Source organism: Castor canadensis, chromosome 6, assembly GCF_047511655.1.
Source record: "Castor canadensis chromosome 6, mCasCan1.hap1v2, whole genome shotgun sequence".
Classification (NCBI taxonomy): domain Eukaryota; kingdom Metazoa; phylum Chordata; class Mammalia; order Rodentia; family Castoridae; genus Castor; species Castor canadensis.
Window position 1 is genome coordinate 35510558 of NC_133391.1, and position 22867 is coordinate 35533424.

The 22867-nt window shown below is 37.0% G+C and overlaps 1 protein-coding gene and 1 pseudogene across 8 annotated transcripts in view; one reads left to right on the top strand and one right to left on the bottom strand.

Moving 5' to 3' along the window:
• LOC109702999 (eukaryotic translation initiation factor 4 gamma 2 pseudogene) lies at positions 1–4869 on the bottom strand (annotated as a pseudogene).
• LOC109680657 (C-type lectin domain family 4 member A) overlaps positions 4129–22867 on the top strand; it is a 142619-nt gene continuing 123880 nt past the window's right edge. For 3 of the 8 annotated variants that reach the window (XM_074076129.1, XM_074076128.1, XM_074076130.1), the window contains exons 1-2: positions 4664–5035; positions 12046–12162. The gene's annotated coding sequence lies outside the window, so the exon portion shown is untranslated. Of the gene's footprint in view, positions 4420–4661; positions 5036–12045; positions 12163–22867 lie in introns of those variants that run through there. The other 5 variants (XM_074076134.1, XM_074076131.1, XM_074076132.1 and 2 more) reach the window with 5 other exon arrangements.

The following is a 22867-nucleotide window of genomic DNA, read 5'->3' on the forward strand; positions in this document are numbered from 1 at the left end:
AAGATGTTCACAAATTCTTTATCTACGTGAAGTTTGAACCATATTCATCCATATATGATTTGACTGAATGGATCCAACTTTATTTGCTTCAAAAGCTCCTTCTCTAATTTGAGAAGTGTCAATAAGAAACTCAGACTCTTTCCTTCCAAAATCTCCAACATGCAGTCCTTATTCTGAAAAATTTCCAGGAGCATTTTCTGCATATTGACTTTGTTTTGTTGAAAAAGTTTTGTTAACCATTCTGGACCTTGCAATTCAGCTAATTGATGAAGGCAAAGTAAGAAGAGAGGGAAATGGGTGCCACTCTCCAGTGGTTGAGCTAGTTCTGAAGTGCTCACCAGCTCTGAAATGTGGTACAAGCTGCAAACTGTGCTAAAGATGATTTCACCTAGGTGATGTCAAGCTCCAGATTGGGGCATTGATCTATAATATTCAGGAAAGCCTGCATAAAGTTGTCACTTGTTATTCCTTCCTTTTTGAGTAAAACGAGCAAAGAATTAGCCTTTTTTTTTTTTTAATCTTCATCACTTCTATCCAGTGACAAGATGCTCACTTTGCTTAACATCTCAGGAAGAAATTGTTTAGGAGCTCTCATTTCTCTTATACCTTTACAGCCTTGTTTGCATTTCCATTGTTCAGATATTCAGTCATAATGGTTTCAGTAGGGTTAAGTACTTCTTCCTTCAATGATGGTAGCTTTTTGTTGGTCTTGGAAGACTTTTACTGGATAGGTGTTGTTTTAGTTTTGAGACAAAGGTGAGGTGTCTGTCCCAGAGGTGGTGTTTGAGCACATGGTGGTTGTGCACTAGGAGGAATCATAGTTAGCTGAGGCTGAAGCTTTGGCACTTGATTTTTCTTCGTTAGGAATCACTGAGTAGGCCACAGGCTAATCAGTTTTCTTATAAGCTCCCCTCCCATCTCTCCAAATTGTGACTGTGTGGGAGGCATGGTATGTTCCACACGTCCATTGAAAAGCTGATTTGAACAGTGACATCCCATGGTGGGTGAAAAATCTATCCTTCACAACTCTTGGGACAGTACCAATTCTGCTACCTGGCATCTGTCCAAACATAGCAAGTTCTCCCAGTGGGTCCCTGTCCATTTTCATCTTGGGTGGTATGAATGGTCCCTTCAAAAAGAAATCACTTCTCATCCTTTGAGCCATAGGAACAGCAATAAACATTCTTCAACCTTTTACTGTATCTTGATGGATTTGATTGCTCATCTTTGGTCCATTGTCAGGAAAAGCTTCTCTGGGAACCTTATGCAACTCTATGGTATCCTGCAGCAGGAAATGAGTCCTCCCTGGCAATTCCTTACTTAACATCAAGGAGCAAAGTACTGATCAATTAGGGACTTGGCTCATTCATGGTATAATATAGGTCCCACTGTCCTCATTATCTGACAGAGCCAAGTCCTATCTCATGTCTTTGAGTTGGACCTTCTTCTTTTCCAAAAGCTCTCGTTTTGATGCACTTATGAAGGATTAGGTTCATGAATAAGATCAAGCTTTCCAAGTTCTCCAATGAGTTTGATGTGCCTCAGAATCTTTATCTTTAGGAATAGCTCTTTGTTTCTTCTCCTCAGGGAAGAGGGAATTTTCATAGATGTCAGCATTTCTGGTTCAGTTTTCAAATTTATCTTATAATTTGGGAATTAGGAAGTATCTGAATGTTGTGCTTTGCTTCTGTTCTGGTTGACTCTCTGCTGCTGGGCCATCAAAATTTGGTGCATCTTCTGCCAATTGGAGACATAACTGATCATACAGTGATGGTTCTTGTAGGGCTTTGTCCACAATTAGTAACATGACTCCTTTAAGGATGAGTTTGGACTCTACATCCACATTAAGGAGCTCAAGAAATAGCCTGTCAACCTTTTCAGGAGTAAGCTTATTTACTATGCGTCGTACTTTCCTGAAGAGTTCATCATGTTGCTTTTCTTCATTTGTGGAGTTGTTTGCTGTGGAGCTGTCATCGTGTCTAGTGCTTCGTGCAGGAATCCATTTCTGAGTGTTTTGCCCTGGGGTTTTCCACAGGAACTCACTGTTGTCAGTAGTCTTGGGATAGTTATGACTTCCATAGAGCTCTGACTTGCTCTATTATTGGGAGGAGTGATTATTATTGTGAGGAAGTTGTGTGCACACCTGCCTGTGTGTTAGTGCTTGTTAGGTGAAATAACCAAGTGCAGAAAACTTGTAAGTCCCACATCTTTTTGTCATACCATTTCCCACTAGGTAGTTTACTCCTAGACAAAACACTATATGAGGAAGGGCAAGGTAGGTGTCTGTGGTAGGGTAGGGTAGAGGACAGTAATGGTCTGGCACAGGGGCTCAGAGATTAAGAAAAGTGACTATGCAGAGGGTTGCTTGACAAGGGGTATTGGATCCCAAGCAGAGTGAGGAAAACAACACCCTGGGGTGAGAGTGTGTCTGACTTGGAGAACCAGAGCCTGAGCATGGTAATCAGGTTGTCCACACATGGCATTGGCTTGGGACAGAGTACTGGGGGAAAAAAGGACTGAGGAAGGTGTACACAATAGGAACAGCTTGGTATGGGACATCAGAGTCTGAAAGGTGGAGAAGGCATCAGTGTAGTTGGGTGGTCAGGTGCAGGGAGTCTGAGCAGAAGCAGGGTGAGGAGGATGCCTGTACATAGTATTAGCTCCAATATGGATTGGGGATTCAGAACCTAAAGGGTCTGAGAACATCCTTTAGAGGATAGAATAGGTATGGCTTTCAGATATAGGAAGGGGAAGGAGAATGTGGAGAGCCCAGTGTGGAAACTCAGAGCCTATCAAAATAAGGAAGGCATCCTTGCAGGGAGGTGGAGTACATTGCATGTGGTATCAGAGTCCAGGCTGGATGAAGAAAGTATCTATGCAGAAAGTAGACCTGGTGAGTGTTTTAGATACTGAGTAGTATAAGGTTTTGTCCATGTGGTTTGGTAGCCCAGTACGGTCAGTCAGAACCTTCTAGGTGTGGAGGGCTTCTGCCAATGTGAGTACCCTTGTGTGGGGTGTTAGATCTCAGGGAGATTCACTATCAGGACTCCGAGTACAAGCAGAGAAAAGGAGGCTTCCCTATGGAGGGTGGGTTAGCCCAGGGTGTCAGAACCTCAGTTGGTGAGGAAGGTGTCCTTAGAGGATGTTGGATGTCCATGTGGGAGAACACCCAGGCAGAGGGAGGAGGGTATCTGTGCAAGAGACAGGGGATTGGATTGGGCACTAGAGTCCAACCAGGAGAGAAGGGCATCTTAGCAGGAGATGAATGGCACCAAAGGTGGAAGATTGGTAATATCCAGAAGATTACTCAAGGAAGAGGATAAGTTATAGAAAATGAACACAGGTTTCTTACTGTCACAGAAGGGAATTGGAAATATGGAAGTAGAGAGAACGGAAGGAAAATCCTATGGTATTGGATTGAAATTAAAAGCATTAGCTTGAACTCATGGTTTTTAGTGCATTTAGATATAGAAATATAATGGAAATCAGTGTAAATGTGTGTGTGTGTTCATGTGTATGTTTGTGTTAGCTGAGAAGGGGAATTATCTGAGGGCGATTAAAGAAGGGAATCATTTCAAGAGCTGAAGGCAGAGAGTCTTATTGTGAGCTGGCATCATGTCTGTGGAAAGGTCTGTCATGGAAGATTTAATTTTGGAGTGGTTTCCTCTTGGCTTTTCAGAAAAAAAAATCTTTAGCACTCAATTTAAATTCATCCCCTTCTATATTGTGATTAAATTTTAACTATCCTAACTTAAAAATAGTGTTATGAAACTGTAGAGATGTTTGTTGAGGAGCCGTGAGTATTAAAAGGAGAGAGAAGTGAGGAATAAAAGATGGTCTCAGCCATTGTTGTGCATCACTGGATAAATGGATGAAGAAAATGTGGCATACATATGTACTGGAGTTTTACTCAAGCATAAAGAAGAATGAAATTCTTTTGTTTTCAGGGAAATGGATGGGACTGGAGACCATTGCATTAAGAGAAATAAGCCAGTCTCCCAAAAACAAGTATTGTATATTTTCTCTCATGTGTGAAATATAGGGTATGGGAAGAGCATGAAAATGAAAGGGGGATGTGAAAGGGAGCAAGGAGGGGAGTTAAGAAAGTAATGCGGGGTGAATATAATCAAAGTACATTATATGAATATATGGAAATGTCATGATGAAACAGTTACTTCGTACAATTAATATATGCTTATAAAAGAAAGATGGTCTCCTCCTCCAACATCTAATAATGAGCTGCTCTCAGGAGTTCTTGGGTGACCAGTAGCAAAATGGATGGAGCTTCATGATGGAGTTAGTTAAAAACAACAGGAAACACGGAGCTGAGAGGAATAGCTTCAGAAGGAATAAGATTCACTTTGTCATTCCCACCACACTAGAGCAGCTGACTTGAAAGTGGGGAGGCCCACATCTGAGGTAAGTCTATGGTCCTCTTAGAATGTTGCTAGAATGTACCTAGCAGTTGCTTGATCAGTCAGAAATGTTGGGGCTGATTCAGTATGAACAAGTGTTTGCTCAGATTGCTTGGTTTATAAGTAATTCTGTGGAACATATGAATTTTATTTTTGCTGGTGAGTTTCGAGAACACAGTTCTCAGGAAAGTCTTTAATTGCTTGGTTCCTCTTTTCCTTTCCTTCCTATTTTTTTCTCTTGCTTGTTGAGTTCCCAGACTTGTTATATTTGCATAGCTCTAATGAGTGTGTTTAAAAGCTATAATTCTCACTGTGCTGGTCTTGGGGATGGGACCTCTGTCTGTGGAGGTTCCAAATTGTGGTTTGTATCTCTCATGTGATACCTCTTAGGGGTTCGTGCCTATTTAGTGCCTCTGTTCTTATCTAATTGATTGCTAAGACAATTTACCATCATGTTTGGCTCTCATTTATAAGTGTGTTTTTTTAAAGGAAGAAATGAAACTGATTTTCTGAAGAAAGCGGAAAGTCTCTTTTCAATATGGCTTTGGAAAACATTTATGATGAAGTGAATTTGAAAAATGAATCCAAGTCCTCAGGCACTGACACAGACATTCCTGAAGGTAAAAAAAATTTTTTTCTGGTAATTCAAATTAATGATGAAATAAAGGATGAAGTGAGAGTTATAAGCAAGGCTTGGGTGATGTTAGTTGTTTGTTTCGTAGTGGCTGAGTCAGGGAAACATAGGCATCTCAGCAGATTGAGTTGCCTGTAAATAACCATTAAGGGGATGTAGAGTTTTAGAGCTGGACAGAAAAGATTTGAGATACCATCTTCATGTTGAGCATTTAGAGAAAAACATACTCTCTATATTGTATATTCTTCTACATATAAATATACATAAATCCTACATATTTAAAAAAATGAGATCATATTACATAATACTGTTTTTTGTCCTTCTCCACTTGTTAGTATATTGTAACTTTTTTCCTTTCTTTTTCTTTTATTTTATCATTTTTACATGTTCTTACATGTGTATAAATTGTTTGTAATACCCCCCCACCCCGCCCCGCTCCCTTCGCCTCTTGCTTCTGGGCAGAACCTGTTCCGCCCTCTTGTTTTCTGATTTTGTTGAAGAGAAAACATAGGAGAGAATAAGAAAGACACAGAGTTTTTGCTTGCTTGAGACAAAGATAGCTGTACAGAGAGATTCCTAGCATTGCTTCCATGGACTTGTGTATTGCAACCCACATTGGTTCATCTCTACCAGACTGCTTCTCTACTTCCTGGTCCCCTTCCCATAGTGGCCTCTGCCAGTTTAAGATTACTATTTTCGCTCCTCTGCAGTGAGCACATCAACCACATTCAAGTTTTAGGTTTCCTTTCCTTTCCCTATTCCTCCTATGTGTGTTCTCCCCTTAGTGAGTGACCCATGTCCAATAATACTACTGCATTTATTTTACATTGATAATTGGCATATGAGGGAGAACATGTGATTTTTGGCCTTCTGATTCTGACTAACTTCACTTAAGGTAATGTTCTCCAGTTCTACCCATTTATTTGCGAATGACAAAATTTCATTCTTCTTTGTGGCTGAATAAAATTTCATTGTATATAAATACCACATTTTTAAAATTCATTCATTGGTAGTGGGGCATCTTGGCTGTTTCCATAGCTTGGCTATTGTGAATAGTGCTGCAGTAAACATGGGTGTACAGGTGCCTTTGTAATAACCTGAGTCACATTCCTTTGGGTATATCCCTAGGAGTGCTATTGCTGGATCATATGGCAGGTTTATGTTTAGTTTTTTAAGAAGCCTCCATATTGTTTTCTAAAGTTGTTGTACTAGCTTACATTCCCACTAGTAGTGTATGGGGGTTCCTTTTTCCCTGCATCATTGCCAACATTTGTTGTTGTTGGTGTTCTTGATGATGGCTATTCTAATAGGAGTGAGGTGGAATCTTAGTGTGGTTTTGATTTGCATTTCCTTTATGGCCAGGGATGGTGAGCATTTTTTCATTTGTTTTTTGGTCATTTGGACTTCTTCCTTTGAAACAGTTCTGTTTAGTTCAGTTGCCCACTGAACTAATTAATTCATTAATTTTAAAATTAATTCATTAATTTTTGGGGAGTTTAGTTTTCTGAGCTCCCTATATATTCTGGTTATCAGTCATTTGTGTGATGTATAGCAAGCAAATATTTTCTCTCACTCTGTGTGTGGGCTCTTCAATTTAGAGACAATTTCTTTTGTTGTGTAGATATTTTTTAATTTCATGTAGTCCCATTTGTCCATCATTTCTTGTAGTTGCTGGGCTGCTAGAGTTCTACTGAGGAAGTCCTTGACTATATCTATTGCTTCCAGGGTATTTTGTGTTCTTTCATGTTAACTGCAAGGTTTCAGGTCTGAGATTAAGGTCCTTAATCCACTTTGAGTTGATACTCATGCAGGGTGACAGGCATGGATCTAGTTTCAGTTTTCTACAGGCAGATAGCCCCTTTCCCCAACACCATTAGTTGAAGAGGCTGTCTTTCTCTATTGTATGTTTTTGGTGCCTTTGTCAAAAATGAGGTGGGTGTAGCTGGATGGATTCATATCTGGGTCCTCTATTTTGTTCTTCATATCTGTTTTTGGGCCAGTACCATGCTGTTTTTATTGCTATAGCTCTGTAGTATAGTTTGAAATTGGGTATTGTGGTACCTCCAGTGGTGCTCTTTTTGCTCAGTATTCCCTTGACTATTCGCATCTTTTTGTGTTTCCAAATATACTTCAGGGTAAATTTTTCAGTCTCTGTGATGAATGCTATTGGGATTTTGATGGGAATTGCATTGAACATGTAGATTGATTTTGGTAGAATAGCCATTTTTACTATGTTGATTCTGCCAATCCATGAGCATGGGAGATCTTTCTGCCTTCTGTAATCTTCTTCAACCTCTCTCTTCAGGGGTTTGTAATTCTCCTTGTAGAGGTCATTTACATACTCTGTTAAGTTTATTCCTAGGTATTTGATTTTTTTTGAGGCTATTGTAAATGGAATTGTTTTTCTATATTCTTTCTCAATTTGATCATTTTTATTGTATAGAAAGACTACTGATTTCTGTAAGTTGATTTTGTATCCTGTTATGTTGCTGAAGTTATTTATGCTGTCTAGGGGTTTTTGGGTGTAGTTTTTTGGGCTTTTGAGGCATAGGATCATGTTGTCTGCAAACAGAGATACTTTGACAGTTTCCTTACCTATTTTTATTCCTTTTATTACTTCTTCTTGCCTTATTGTTCTGGCTAGGAATTTCAGGACTATGTTGAATAGGAGTGGAGAGTGGGCATCTTTGTCTCATTCCTGACTTTAGGGGAAATGGTTTCAGTATTTCCCCATTAAGTATGATGTTGGCTATTGGTTTGTCATATATAGCCTTTATAATGTTGAGGTACATTCCTTCTATTCCTAGTTTTCTTAGAGCTTTTATCATGAAGTGGTGGTGAATCTTATCAAAGGCTTTTCTGCTTCTATTGAGATGATCAAGTAGTTTTTGTCTTTGCTTCTAGTAATGTGCTTTATTACATTTATTGATTTACATATGTTGAACCAACCCTGCATTCCTGGGATGAAGCTGACTTGGTTATTGTGAATGATCTTTCTGATCTGTTGTTCAATTTGGTTTGCCATTATTTTATTAAGGATTTTTGCATCAGTGTTCATTAAGGAGATTGGCCTGTAGTTCTCCTTTTTGGATATGTCCTTGTCTGGTTTTGGGATGAGTGCAATGCTTCTTCATAGAATGAAGTTCCCTTTGCATTTCATGGAAAAGTTTAAGGAGTTTTGGCATTAGTTCTTCTTTGAAGGTCTGGTAGAATTCAACTGATAATCCGTTATGTCCTGGATTTTTCTTTTTTGAGAGACTTTTTATTGCTGCTTCAATTTCTTTTTGTGTTATAGATCTACTCAGGTGGTTAATATCCTCTTGGCTCAGTTTTGGATGGTCATATGTGTCTAGAAATTTTTCCATTTCTTCAAGACTTTCAATTTATTGGAATATAGGTTCTCAAAGTAGTCTGGTATGATTCCCTTGGTGTTTGTTATTTTCTCCCCCTTTTATTACTGATTTTACTAATTTGGGTCTTTTCCCTCCTCATTTTAGTCATATTTGCCAGGGGTTTTTCAATCTTGTTTATTTTTTCAAGAACCAGCTTTTTGTTTTGTCGAATCTTTGTATGGTTTTTAAGGTCTCTATTTCATTAATTTTGGCCCTTATTTTTATATTTATCTCCTTCTGCTTGTTTTGCATTTTTCTTGCTCTTGTTTTTCTGGGAGTTTGAGATGTAGTACTAGGTCATTTATTTGAGAGCTTTCTTTCTTTTTATATGTGCACTCATGACTATAAACTTTCCTCTTAGGACTGCTGTGTCTCATAGGTTCTGGGAGGTGGTGTTTTCATTTTCATTAACTTCCAGAAACCTTTTGATTTCCTCTCTTATTTCTTCTATGACCCATTGATTGTTGAGGCATATGTTATTCAGCCTCCAATTATTTACATATTTTCTGCTGTTGTTTTTGAGTTCTAGTTTTAATGCATTGTGATCAGATAGAATGCAGGGGATTATTTCTATTTTCTTATATTTGTTGACGCTTACTTTGTGCCCTAAGATATGATCTATTTTGGAGAACGTTCCATGGATTGCTGAGAAAAATGTATATTGAGCTGTCATTGGATGAAATATTCTGTAGGCATCAGCTAGGTCCATTTATTCTATGGTGTGATTTAGTTCCAGAATTTCTTTGTTGTTTTTTTGTTTGGATGACCTATCTATTGGTGATAGAGGGGTATTAAAGTCTCCCACCACCACTGTGTTGGAGTCTATATATGCTTTTAAGTCCTTTAGTATATGTTTGATGAAATTGTGTGCACTGACATTTACTTTTGATGTCTTGTACCTTTTATTAGTTTGAAGTGTCCTTCTTTATCTTATTTGACTAATGTAAGTTTGAAGTCTAATTTGTCTGACATAAGTATTGCTATTCCTGCCTGTTTTTTGGAGTCATTGGCTTAGTAAATCTTCTTCTAGCCTTTTACCCTAAGCTAGTGTTTATTTCTGTTAATAAGATGGGTCTCTTGTAAACAACAGATTGTCGGATCCTCCTTTTTAATCCAGTTTGCCAAATGGTATCTTTTGATGGGGGAGTTGAGTCCCTTGACAGTCAGTGTTAATGTTGATTGGTATGTGGTGATTCCTGCTATTTAGTTGTTTTTGTTGTTTAAGGGTTTGATTGTGTGCAGCCAAATCAGTGCAACTCTGATTACTTTTTTTTTTCTCCTGTAGTTTGATATTTCCCATCCTCTTGTGGTTTTGTTTGCTTTCATCCTCTCTGTGCAGAATTCCCTGTAGAATCTTCTGTAGCGGTGGCTTGGTGGTCATATATCGTTTTCATTTCTGTTTATTGTGGAAGATTTTTATTGCTCATCAATTTTGAATGATAGTTTTGCTGGGTAGAGTATTCTTAGGCTGAAGTTATTTTCATTCAGTGCTTGAAATACCTCACTCCATGCCCTTCTTGCTTTTAAGGTTTCTGTTGGGAAATCTGCTGTTATTTTGATGAGTTTACCTTTATATGTTATTTATATTTTCTCTCTTATAGCCTTCAATACTCTTTCTCTGTTCTTCATGCTTGTTGTTTTAATGATAATATGCTGTGGGAAGGTTCTATTTTGGTCAAGTGTTTTTGGTGTCCTGGAGGCTTCCTGTATCTGGATGGGCAAAATGTCCTCAAGGTTTAGGAAATTTTCTGTTATTATTTTATTGAATATATTACCTAGCCCTTTGGTGTGCACCTCTTCTCCTTCTTCAATGCCTATGATTCTCAGGTTTGGTCTTTTGATGGAGTCACTGAGTTCTTGCATATTCCTTTCACAGCTTTTGAATTGTTTGACTAAGATTTCTTCTGCTTTTTCTTCAATTTCTATTTTATCCTTGAGCTCTGAGATTCTGTCTTCCACTTGTTCTAGTCTGCTGGAGTGGCCTGTCACTGTGTTTTTTGTTTGACTAAAGATACTTTTCATTTCTAAGATTTCTGTTTCATTCTCTTTTCTGAGGTTTTCCACATTCTTGTTCAATTACTCTTTTATATTTTGTGCTGTCATCTTTAATTTATATATCTCTTTTTATAGTATCCTTTGTTTCACTTTGGCGTTTGTTGAAGTCCTCTCTGAATTCCTTTATTTGTTTCTGTGTCTTCTCATGTTCTTTATTTTTGGTGTCTTGAAATTTCTTGAGTGCGTCTTGTGCATTCTGGTTAACCATGTCTAGTGTCTTCTCCATGAATTTCTCAGTGATATTTTTCCAAGATTTCCTCTTTGAGGGTTTTTATATGGGTGTTCAGACTGCCTAGGGGCTGTGCTGGATTATTTTCTCGGGGTGGGGGGGTTGCTAGGGGAGTTGCGTGTTGTGAGTCATGCTCACCTATTTGTTCTGCAGTTTCACACAAGCAGTTTTGGAGCTGGGTGGTGGAGAGAAATGGCCCCATTTTTTTCAGTGTGGCACGGCATGGGGCTGCTTTCCATGGGCTAAGAGTGCAGGATGTCACAGAATTTGATTTTGATTGATGCCCTGTCTTCTGCTTGTTGGGAGTAAAAAAGAAAGATAGAAAAAAAAAGAAAGGAGAAAAGAAAAATAAAAGAAAGAAGAAGAAAAAAAAGGGAAACTGCTGGGAGTTTTTTTTTTTTCTGCAGGTCAGACATGCTTTGCTGGCTATTCCATGTGGGATTTTTGTGCTGTTAGGTGGAATTAAAGGCTAATTTAAGGGTCAGTCTTTGAGTTTTATCTTCACCTAATGTGATGGTGGTTATTATTTTGGCTAGGAGCAATCAGAATTAGCCAAGTGTAGCTCCGATGTCTTGAGGCAGTTTCTCATGTTGCAGAGTTTAGGATTTCTGATTCCCTACCCTAGCCACCATTTTCAGTATATTGTAACTTTAAGAAAATAGTTTGTACTTATTTGGTAGTTTTATCTTGAAGGAAGGTTTGTCCCCTCCCCCCACATAGTGCTGGGAATTGAACCCGGGTCCTCGCACAAGCTAAGCAAGGGGTCTTCTAGTAAGCCACACCTTCCACCCAGATAATGGATTTTACTCAAGATGTGACTAAAAAAGACTAGCCTTGTTCTAAAAACATGAAGTATGAATATAAAGATTTATCTGCTTTATCATACTATAATATTGGAAACAAATTTAAAGATAATTAAAAAATACAACAAAATACAATACAACCATAATAAAGAATATTAAAGAAGAAAATATGGTGACATGAAAAATGTTCATGTTACAATGAAAAAGAAAAAAGTAGGTCAAAGAGCAGTATCTTTGATGTAAAAACTATGTGGGAAAACATTCATTTATGCTTTAAAACTTGCTGAAAGGATATATTGCAAAAATATTAAATTATCAACAGCTGGAATTTGTGCTTTTATGTATTTTGTAATGTCTCTACAATGAGCATCATTATTTCTTGCTTTTCCTTTTGTACATAATTTCGAATATCTATACTATTAATAATTGTGTGTCAGGGAAGAAAAGGGAGAAGAAGAAGAAGAGGAAGTAAGAAAAGAATTTATTACTCATGAAACTAATTTGGTTTCTCCTTCAGGCCATAAAAAGAAGATTACGTCTCACCAAAGCAATCTGGGTTTTTCCATCCTGCTGCTTGTCTCATTGTTGATATTTTTCCTGCTGTTAGCAGTGTTTTTCTCTGTTTCTTTCATCAGTAAGTATGAGAAGTGAATCAATAAGCAATGTCTACCCCATGCAAAGAGAAGGTGTTTATTAGTAACTGACTCTTATCAATGGATTTTGTAGAAACCCAAAAAAGAAAGTTTCTCTTTTTTTTTTCATTTTTCTTTTATTATTCATATGTGCATACAAGGCTTGGTTCATTTCTCCCCCCTGCCCCCACCCCCTCCCTTACCACTCACTCCGCCCACTCCCTCTCCCCTCCCCAATACCCAGCAGAAACTATTTTGCCCTTATCTCTAATTTTGTTGTAGAGAGAGTATAAGCAATAATAGGAAGGAACAAGGGTTTTTGCTGGTTGAAATAAGGATAGCTATACAGGGCATTGACTCACATTGATTTCCTGTGCGTGGGTGTTACCTTCTAGGTTAATTCTTTTTGATCTAACCTTTTCTCTAGTACCTGTTCCCCTTTTCCAATTGGCCTCAGTTGCTTTAAGGTGTCTGCTTTAGTTTCTCTGCGTTAAGGGCAACAAATGCTAGCTAGTTTTTTAGGTGTCTTACATATCCTCACCCCTTCCTTGTGTGCTCTCGCTTTTATCATGTGCTAATAGTCCAATCCCCTTGTTGTGTTTGCCCTTGATCTAATGTCCACATATGAGGGAGAACATACGATTTTTGGTCTTTTGAGCCAGGCTAACCTCACTCAGAATGATGTTCTCCAATTCCATCCATTTACCAGCGAATGATAACATTTCGTTCTTCTTCATGGCTGCATAGAATTCCATTGTGTATAGATACCACATTTTCTTAATCCATTCATCAGTGCTGGGACATCTTGGCTGTTTCCATAACTTGGCTATTGTGAATAGTGCCGTAATAAACATGGATGTGCAGGTGCCTCTGGAGTAACAGTCTTTTGGGTATATCCCCAAGAGTGGTATTGCTGGATCAAATGGTAGATCGATGTCCATCTTTTTAAGTAGCCTCCAAATTTTTTTCCAGAGTGGTTGTACTAGTCTATATTCCCACCAACAGTGTAAGAGGGTTCCTTTTTTCCCGCATCCTCGCCAACACCTGTTGTTGGTGGTGTTGCTGATGATGGCTATTCTAACAGGGGTGAGGTGGAATCTTAGCGTGGTTTTAATTTGCATTTCCTTTATTGCTAGAGATGGTGAGCATTTTTTCATGTGTTTTCTGGCCATTTGAATTTCTTCTTTTGAGAAAGTTCTGTTTAGTTCACATGCCCATTTCTTTATTGGTTCATTAGTTTTGGGAGAATTTAGTTTTTTAAGTTCCCTGTATATTCTGGTTATCAGTCCTTTGTATGATGTGTAGCTGGCAAATATTTTCTCCCACTCTGTGGGTGTTCTCTTCAGTTTAGAGACCATTTCTTTTGATGATCAGAAGCTTTTTAGTTTTATGAGGTCCCATTTATCTATGCTATCTCTTAGTTGCTGTGCTGCTGGGGTTTCATTGAGAAAGTTCTTACCTATACCTACTAACTCCAGAGTATTTCCTACTCTTTCTTGTATCAACTTAAGAGTTTGGGGTCTGATATTAAGATCCTTGATCCATTTTGAGTTAATCTTGGTATAGGGTGATATACATGGATCTAGTTTCAGTTTTTTGCAGACTGCTAACCAGTTTTCCCAGCAGTTTTTGTTGAAGAGGCTGCTATTTCTCCATCGTATATTTTTAGCTCCTTTGTCAAAGATAAGTTGCTCATAGTTGTGTGGCTTCATATCTGGATCCTCTATTCTGTTCCACTGGTCTTCATGTCTGTTTTTGTGTCAGTACCATGCTGTTTTTATTGTTATTGCTTTGTAATATAGTTTGAAGTCAGGTATTGTGATACCTCCTGCATTGTTCTTTTGACTGAGTATTGCCTTGGCTATTCGTGGCCTCTTGTGTTTCCATATAAATTTAACAGTAGATTTTTCAATCTCTTTAATGAATGTCATTGGAATTTTGATGGGAATTGCATTAAACATGTAGATTACTTTTGGGAGTATTGACATTTTTACTATGTTGATTCTACCAATCCATGAGCATGGGAGATCTCTCCACTTTCTATAGTCTTCCTCAATCTCTTTCTTCAGAGGTGTATAGTTTTCCTTGTAGAGGTCTTTCACATCTTTTGTTAGGTTTACACCTAGGTATTTGATTTTTTTTGAGGCTATTGTAAATGGAATTGTTTTCATATATTCTTTTTCAGTTTGTTCATTATTAGTGTATAGAAATGCTAATGATTTTTCTATGTTGATTTTATATCCTGCTACCTTGCTATAACTATTGATGATGTCTAGAAGCTTCTGAGTAGAGTTTTTTGGGTCTTTAAGGTATAGGATCATGTCGTCTGCAAATAGGGATATTTTGAGAGTTTCTTTACCTATTTGTATTCCTTTTATTCCTTCTTCTTGCCTAATTGCTCTGGCTAGGAATTCCAGTACTATGTTGAATAGGAGTGGAGATAGTGGGCATCCTTGTCTGGTTCCTGATTTTAGAGGGAATGGTTTCAGTTTTTCTCCATTAAGTATAATACTTTAATGTATTTATTGTGTTCTGTCTTTTCATTTGAAAGCTTTCTGTTTGGTTCTATTACCAATTTATTGATTGGATTACTTGTGTTTTGCTGTTTAATTTTTTGAGTTCTTCATAATTCTAGATATTAACATCTGTTGGATGAATACCTGGCAACAATTTTCTCCTTCTGTAAGTTGTTTATTTCCTATGTTGATTGTTTCTTTTGCTATGCAGAAGCCTTTTAATTTGATGTGATTTCATTTGTCATTTGTTGCCCTTATTTTCTGAGCTATTGGAGTCCTCTTCAGAAAGTTATTGCATATGCCTGTATCTCAAAGTGTTTCCCCTATGTTTTCCTAGATAGTTGAAAAGTGTCATATGGTATACTAGGGACTCTGATCCATTTTGAGTCCTTTTCAATACAGGGTGACAGATAGGTATCTAGTTTTCACAGCACAACATGTTAAGGAGGATTTTTTTTGTATGTAAGTTTAAAATGGCACTTTTACCAAGAACAGATAACTATAGCTGCTTGGGATTTTTTTCTAGGTATTCTGCTGTTCTATAACATTGGTCTGTGTGTGCTATTTTTTTTTTTTTTGGTCACTTCTATGCTGGTTTTGTTACTATAGCTGTGTAGTATAATTTGAAGACAGATATTGGGATCCCTTCAGGATTAGCCATTTTCTCAGGATTGCTTTGGCTATTTGGAGTCTTTCACATTTCTATATAAGTTTTAGGATTTTTTTTTAATTAAAAAATTTTTTGTTTACTATTCATTTATTCACATGTGCATACATTGTTTGGGTCATTTCTCCCCCCTGCCCCCCTTGCTTCCAGGCAGAACGTGTTCTGCCTTTATCTCTAATTTTGTTGAAGAGAAAACATAAGCATAATAAAGAAGACAAAGCATTTTTGCTAGTTGAGTTAAGAATAGCTATACAGAGAGATTCCTAGCATTGCTTTCATGTACAAATGTGTTACAACCCAACTTGATTCATCTCTAACTGATCTTTATACTGATTCCTGATCCCCTTCTCATGATAACCTCTGCCACTTTAAGGTTTCTGTATTAGTTCCTCTGGAGTGGGGACATCAAACGCTTTCATGTTTTGGGTTTTCTACCTATTCCTATACCTCCTGTATGTGCTCTCCCCTTGTCATGTGACCTAAGTCCAACAACATTGTTGTATTTGCCCTAGATCTAAAGTCTGCATATGAGGGAGAACATACGATTTTTGGTCTTCTGAGTCTGGCTAACCTCCCTCAGAATGATGTTCTCCAGTTCCATCCATTTACCTGCAAATGATAACATTTCATTCTTCTTCATGGCTGCATAAATTCCATTGTGTACAAATCCCACTTTTTCTTGATCCATTCGTCAGTAGTGGGGCATCTTGATTGTTTCCATAACTTGGCTATTGTGAATAGTGCTGCAATAAACATGGGTGTGCAGGTGCCTCTGGAGTAACCTGTGTTGCATTCCTTTGGGTATATCCCCAGGAGTGGGATTACTGGATCATGTGGCAGATCTATGTTTAGATTTTAAAGAAGCCTCCAAATTTTTTTCCAGAGGGGTTGCACCAGCTTGCATTGTCACCAGCAGTGTATCAGGGCTCCGTTGGTAGTGTTTTTGATGATGGCTATTCTAACAAGGGTGAAGTGGAATCTTAGTGTGGTTTTGATTTGCATTTCCTTTATGGCTAGAGATGGTGAGCATTTTTTCATGTGTTTTCTGGCCATTTGAATTTCTTCTTTTGAGAAAGATCTGTTCAGTTCAGTTGCCCATTTCTTAATTGGTTCATTGATTTTTAGGAGAGTTTAGTTTCTGAAGTTCCTTACATATTCTGGTATCAGTCCTTTGTCTGATGTGTAGCTGGCAAATATTTTCTCCCACTCTGTGGGTGGTCTCCTCAGTTTAGAGATCATTTTTTTTTTGTTGTGCAGAAGCTTTTTAATTTTATGAAGTACGATTTGTCTATCCTTTCTCTTAGTTGCTGAGCTGCTGGGGTTCTATTGAGGAAGTCCTTACCTATACATATTAGTTCCAGAGTGGTTTCTGCTCCTTCCTGTACTACCTTCAGAGTTAGGGGTCTGATATTAAGGTCCTTGATCCATTTTGAGTTGATACTACTACAGGGTGATAGACATGGATGTAGTTTCAGTTTCTTGCAGATGGATAACCACTTTTTACAGCAACATTTGTTGAAGAGGCTGTCTTTTCTCCATCATATATTTTTGGCACCTTTGTCAAAAATGAGGTGGGTATAGTTGTGTGGATTTATATCTGGGTCCTCTATTTTGTTCCACTGGTCTTCATGTCTGTTTTTATTGCTATTGCTTTGTAATATAGTTTGAAGTCAAGTATTGTGATACCTCCAGCATTGCTCTTTTTCCTGAGTATTGCCTTGGCTATTTGCAGTCCCTTGTGTTTCCTCATGAACTTTAGGGTAGATTTTTCAATCTCTGTGATGAATGTCATTGAGATTTTGATGGAAATTGCATTAAACATGTAGATTGCTTTTGGTAGTACAGCCATTTTTACTATGTTGATTCTGCCAATCCATGAGAATGGGAGATCTTTCCATCTTCTATAGTCTTCCTTGATCTCTTTCTTCAGGAGATTGAAATTCTCCTTGCAGAGGTCATTCACATCCTTTGTTAAGTTTAATTCTAGGTATTTGATTTTTTTTTGAGGCTATTGTAAATGGAATTGTTTCCATATATTCCTTCTCAGTTTGTTCGTTGTTAGTGTATAGAAAAGCTAATGATTTTTGTAAGTTGATTTTTGTATCCTGCCACCTTGCTATACCTGTTTATGGTGTCTAAGAGTTTTTGAGTAGAGTTTTTTGGGTCTTTAAGGTATAGGATCATATCATCTGCAAATAGGGATATTTTGACAGTTTCTTTACCTATTTGTATTCCTTTTATTTCTTCTTCTTGCATAATTGATCTGGCTAGAAATTCCAATACTATGTTGAATAGGAGTGGGGATAGTGGGCACTCTTGTCTCCCTCCTGATTTTAGGGGAAATGGTTTCAGTTTTTCACCATTAATTATGATGTTGGCTGTAGGTTTGTCATATGTATCCTTTACAATGTTGAGGTACATTCCTTCTATTCCTAGTTTTCTTAGGGCGTTTATCATGAAATGGTGTTGGATCTTGTCGAAGGCATTTTCTGCATCTATTGAGATGATCAAGTGGTTTTTGTCTTTGCTTCTATTAATGTGCTGTATTACATTTATAGATTTGCATGTGTTGAACCACCCCTGCATCCCTGGGATGAAGCCGGTTTGGTCATGGTGTATGATCTTTCTGATGTATTGTTGGATTCGGTTTGTCATTATTTTATTGAGGATTTTTGCATTGATATTCATTAAGGAAATTGACCTGTTGTTCTCCTTTTTGGAGGTGTCTTTGTCTGATTTTGAGATGAGAGTAATATTGGCTTCATAAAATGAGTTAGGCAGTGTTCCTTCCCTTTTTATTTCATGGAACAATTTAAGGAGGGTTGGTATTAGTTCTTCTTTAAACATCTGATAGAATTCAGCAGTGAATCCATCAGGTCCTGGACTTTTCATTTTTGGGAATCTCTTGATTGCTGCCTCAGTTTTGTTTTGTGTTATAGATCTATTTGGTGATTAATATCCTCTTGGTTCAGTTTTGGATGGTTGTAAGTTTCTAGAAATCTGACGATTTCATCAAAATTTTCAAATTTATAAGAGTATAGGCTTTCAAAGTAGTCTCTGATGATTTCCTGGATTTTCATGGTATTTGTTGTTATCTCCCCTTTTGCATTTCTGATTTTACTGATTTGAGTTTTTTCTTCTTTCATTTTAGTTAGGTTTGCCAGGGGTCTGTCAGTCTTATTTTTTCAAAGAATTAGCTTTTTGTTTCATTAATTCTTTGTATTTTTTTTGTTTCTAGTTCATTGATTTCAGCCCTTATTTTAATTATTTCTCTCTTTCTGCTTATTTTGGGATTTGCTTATTTTTGTTTTTCTAGGAGTTTGAGCTGTAGTATTAGATGATTGATTTGATATCTTTCTGACCTTTTAACATATGTCCTCATGGCTATAAACTTTCCTCTTAGGACAGCCTTTGCTGTGTCCCATAGGTTCTGTTTTCAGAACCTATGTTTTCATTTTCATTAACTTCCAGGAACCTTTTAATTTCTTCTTTTATTTCATCAGTGACCCATTGATCATTGAGCAATGTGTTGTTCAGCTTCCAGTTGTTTGCATGTTTTTTACTATTGTTTTTGTTGTTGATTTCTAGTTTTAATGCATTGTGGTCAGATAGAATGCATGGGAATATTTCTATTTTCTTATATTTGTTGAGGCTTGCTTTGTGCTCTAAGATATGATCAATTTTTGAGAAGGTCCCATGGGCTGCTGAGAAGAATATGTATTGTGCAGAAGTTGGGTGAAATATTCTGTAGACATCAGCTAGCTCCATTTGGTCTATGGTGTAATTTAGTTCTAGAATTTCTTTACTCATTTTTCGTTTGGATGACCGATCTATTGGTGATCAGAGGGGTATTAAGGTCTCCCATTACCACTATGTTGGAGTTTATGTATGTTTTTAGGTCCTTCAGAGTATGTTTGATGAAGTTGGGTCCATATAGGTTGATAATTGCTATTTCCTTTTGGTGTATTTCCCATTTTATTAGTAGGAAGTGTCCTTCTTTGATCAATGTAAGTTTGAAATTTACTTTGTCAGAGATAAGTATTGCTACTCCTGCCTGTTTTCAGGGGCCATTGGCTTGGTAAATCTTTTTCCAGCCTTTCATCGTAAGCCTATGCTTATTTCTATTGATGAGATGGGTCTCCAGTAAACAACAGATTGTTGGATCTTCCTTTTTAATCCAGTTTGTTAAATGGTGCCTTTTGATGGGGGAATTAAGTCCGTTAACATTAAGTGTTAGTATTGATAGGTATGTGGTGATTCCTGTCATTTAGTTGTCTTAGTTGTTTGAGGGTTTGATTGTGTGTAGCTTAATTGATGTTACTGTCTACTTTCTTGCCTTTTCTTTTCCTGTGATTTGGTACTCCAGCCCTTTCATGGTTATGTTGGGTTTCACTTTCTGTGTGCAGAATCCCTTGAAGAATCTTTTGTAGTGATAGCTTTGTGGTCATATATTCTTTTAGTTTCTGCTTCTCATGGAAGACTTTTATTGCTCCATCTATTTTGAATGATAGTTTTGCTGGGTAGAGTATCCTAGGGTTGAAGTTATTTTCATTCAGTGCCCGGAAGACCTCACCCCAAGGTCTTCTTGCTTTTAATGTTTCTGTTGAGAAGTCTGCTGTGATTTTATGGGTTTACCTTTGTATGTTGTTCGCTTTTTCTCTTTTACAGCCTTCAGTACTCTTTCTCTGTTCTCTGTGCTTGTTGTTTTAATGATAATATGTCGTGGGGTTGTTCTATTTTGGTCATGTATTCGGTGTTCTGGAGTCTTCCTGTACCTGAATGGGCATCTAGATTTGGGAAATTTTCTGTCATTATTTTGTTGAATATATTATGTATTCTTTTTGCTTGCACCTCTTCTCCTTCTTTAATACCCATGACTCTCAGATTTGGTCTTTTGGTGGATTCAGTGAGTTCTTGCATATTCTTTTCACAGGTGTTGAGTTGTTTGACTAATAGTTCTTCAGTTTTTCCTTTAATTGCCATTTCATCTCAAGTTCTGAGATTCTGTCTTCTGTTTGTTCTATTCTGCTGGAACGGCCTTCCATTTTGTTTTGTATTTCTGTTTCATTCTCTTTTCTGAGGTTTTCCATATCATGGGTCACTTCTTCTTAGGGTTTTCTTTTCTATCTCTGTGAAGAATTTAATGGGGAACCCATTCAATACATAGATTACTTTTGACATTTCAGCCATTTTTGCAATATTAATTCTACTAACTGTTGAATATGGGAAAATTTTCCATATTCTAGTGCCTTCTACAAGTTTGTTGTACCTATGATTTATAGTTTTCAATGTAGAGGTCTTTAACATTTTGGATAAGATTGTGACTAAGTAATTTATTATTTTTTGAGGATTTTGTGAATGGGATTTTTTTTCATTTTGTAGCAAGTTCATTATTGGTGTATAGAAGAGCTACTGATTTTTATATGTTGAATTTCTATCCTGCTATTCTGCTGAAAGTGTTTATGCAATACAAGAGTTTTTTAGTAAAGTCTTTAGTGTCATTTATGTACAGAATCATATCACCCATGAGCAGGGATAATTTGCCTTCTTTTTCTAATTGTATCCCATTTATTTCTCTTGTGTTAAAGGCTCTGTCCAAGATTTCAAGCACAATTTTGAATACAAGTGGAGATAGTGGACACCCAAGATTCATTCCTGATTTTAGAGGACATGCTTTCAATTCTTCCCTATTCAGTAAAAAGGCTATTGAAAAGCTCCTCAAATCAAATTCAAATGATAACACTCATACTAGAATGTGTGTGACACAGAAGGAAGTTTAGAGCTGTAATGGCTACAATAAAAAATAAGAGACATTTTATCTAAATTCCTATGATGCACCTTGGGTTAAAAAAATACAGAAAAAATCAACATGAAAATTTACAGATGCAAAAATTCAGGGAAGATCACAATAGAAATTAATGAAATATATATTAAAATACCAATGCAAACTGATCAGTAACACAAAGAGTGTTTGTTAAAAGGATAAGCAAGATTGACAAACTCTTAGTCAACAAACAAAAATAAAGAGATAACACAAACTGATAAAATTAGAGACAAAAGTGAGAATATTACAACAGATACATTGAAATCCAGAGGAATGTGAAAGAATGCCATGAAACTTACATTCTAGTAAGTCAGAAAAAACTAGAAAGAAAATGGATAAACTTCCAGACCCAGATGACCTACAAAAGTTGAACCAAGAAGATCCAAAACACCTAAGTAGTTTAATAATGAGCGATGAGACTAAAACAGTAATAAAGCATCTTCCAACAAAGAAAATTCTAGGACCAAATAGATTCTCTACTGAATTCTGCCAGAACATAAAAGAAGACCAAACATCAGTGTTCCTCAAACTGTTCCATAAAATACAAAAGGAAGGATAACTGCAGTCTCATTTTATAAGCCAGTGTTACTGTGATACCAATATCAGATAAAGTCAAACAAAAGAGAAAATTATAGTCAAATTTCTATGATGAAACTAGATGCAAAAATCTTCAATGAAATACATGTAAACCAAATCCAACAGCATGTTAAAAATATCACACAGGATGGTCAAGTTGGATTCATCTCGAGAATATAATAATTGTTCAACATACACAAACTGATAAAGGACAGCAAACACATCATCTCAATCTATGCAGATGAATGTGGTGGCTTGCTCCTGTAATTCCAGCTCCTTGGGAAGCAGAGATCAGGAGGATTGTAGCTTAAGTAGAAAAAATTCATGAGACCCTCTATCAATCAATAACAGTTCAGTATGGTGGAACACCCCTCATTGTAGCTATGGAGAAGCATGAATAGAAGGATCAGCCCAGACATGAACTCCAGACATGAACTTCAGACCCTATCCCCAAAATAAATAAAGCAAAAAGGCTGGGGCATGGTTCAAGAGGTAGAGCACCTGCCTATCAAGCACAAGGCCCTGAGTTCTAACCTCAGTACTCCCCAAAAAAAAAGCCTTTGACAAAATCCCACATTATACTTTATCATAAAGACTCTGAAGAAACTAGGACTAGAAGGATCACATCTCTACATAATAAAGGTTATGTATCTGTCATGTTCTGTATCTCACACATTCTAGTATGTGTGTTATCATTTGCATTTGATTTGGGGAGCTTTTCAATTCTTCCTCCCACCCTCAACCAATTTCTTTGATTACTAACTGATCATTCAAAAGTGTTTTGCATAGTCCACCTGTGTTTTATATTTTCTATAATTTTCCTTGATTTCCAGTTTTATTCCATTGTGATCTAATGAAATACAAGAAGTTATAGTGGTTTTCTTATACACACTAAGGGTTTCTTTATGTCCTGAAATATGATCTAATTTAGAAAGTTCTATGGGATGCCAAGAACAATGTGAATTCTGAGGTTGTTGAACAGAATATTCTACAGATGTATGTTAAATCTACTTCATCTATAGTGTTGTTTAACTCTGGTGTTTCTTGGTTGATATTTTGTCTGAATGACCTTTCTGTTGCTGACAGTGGGATATTGAAGTCTTGCTCTACTACTGTGTTTGGTC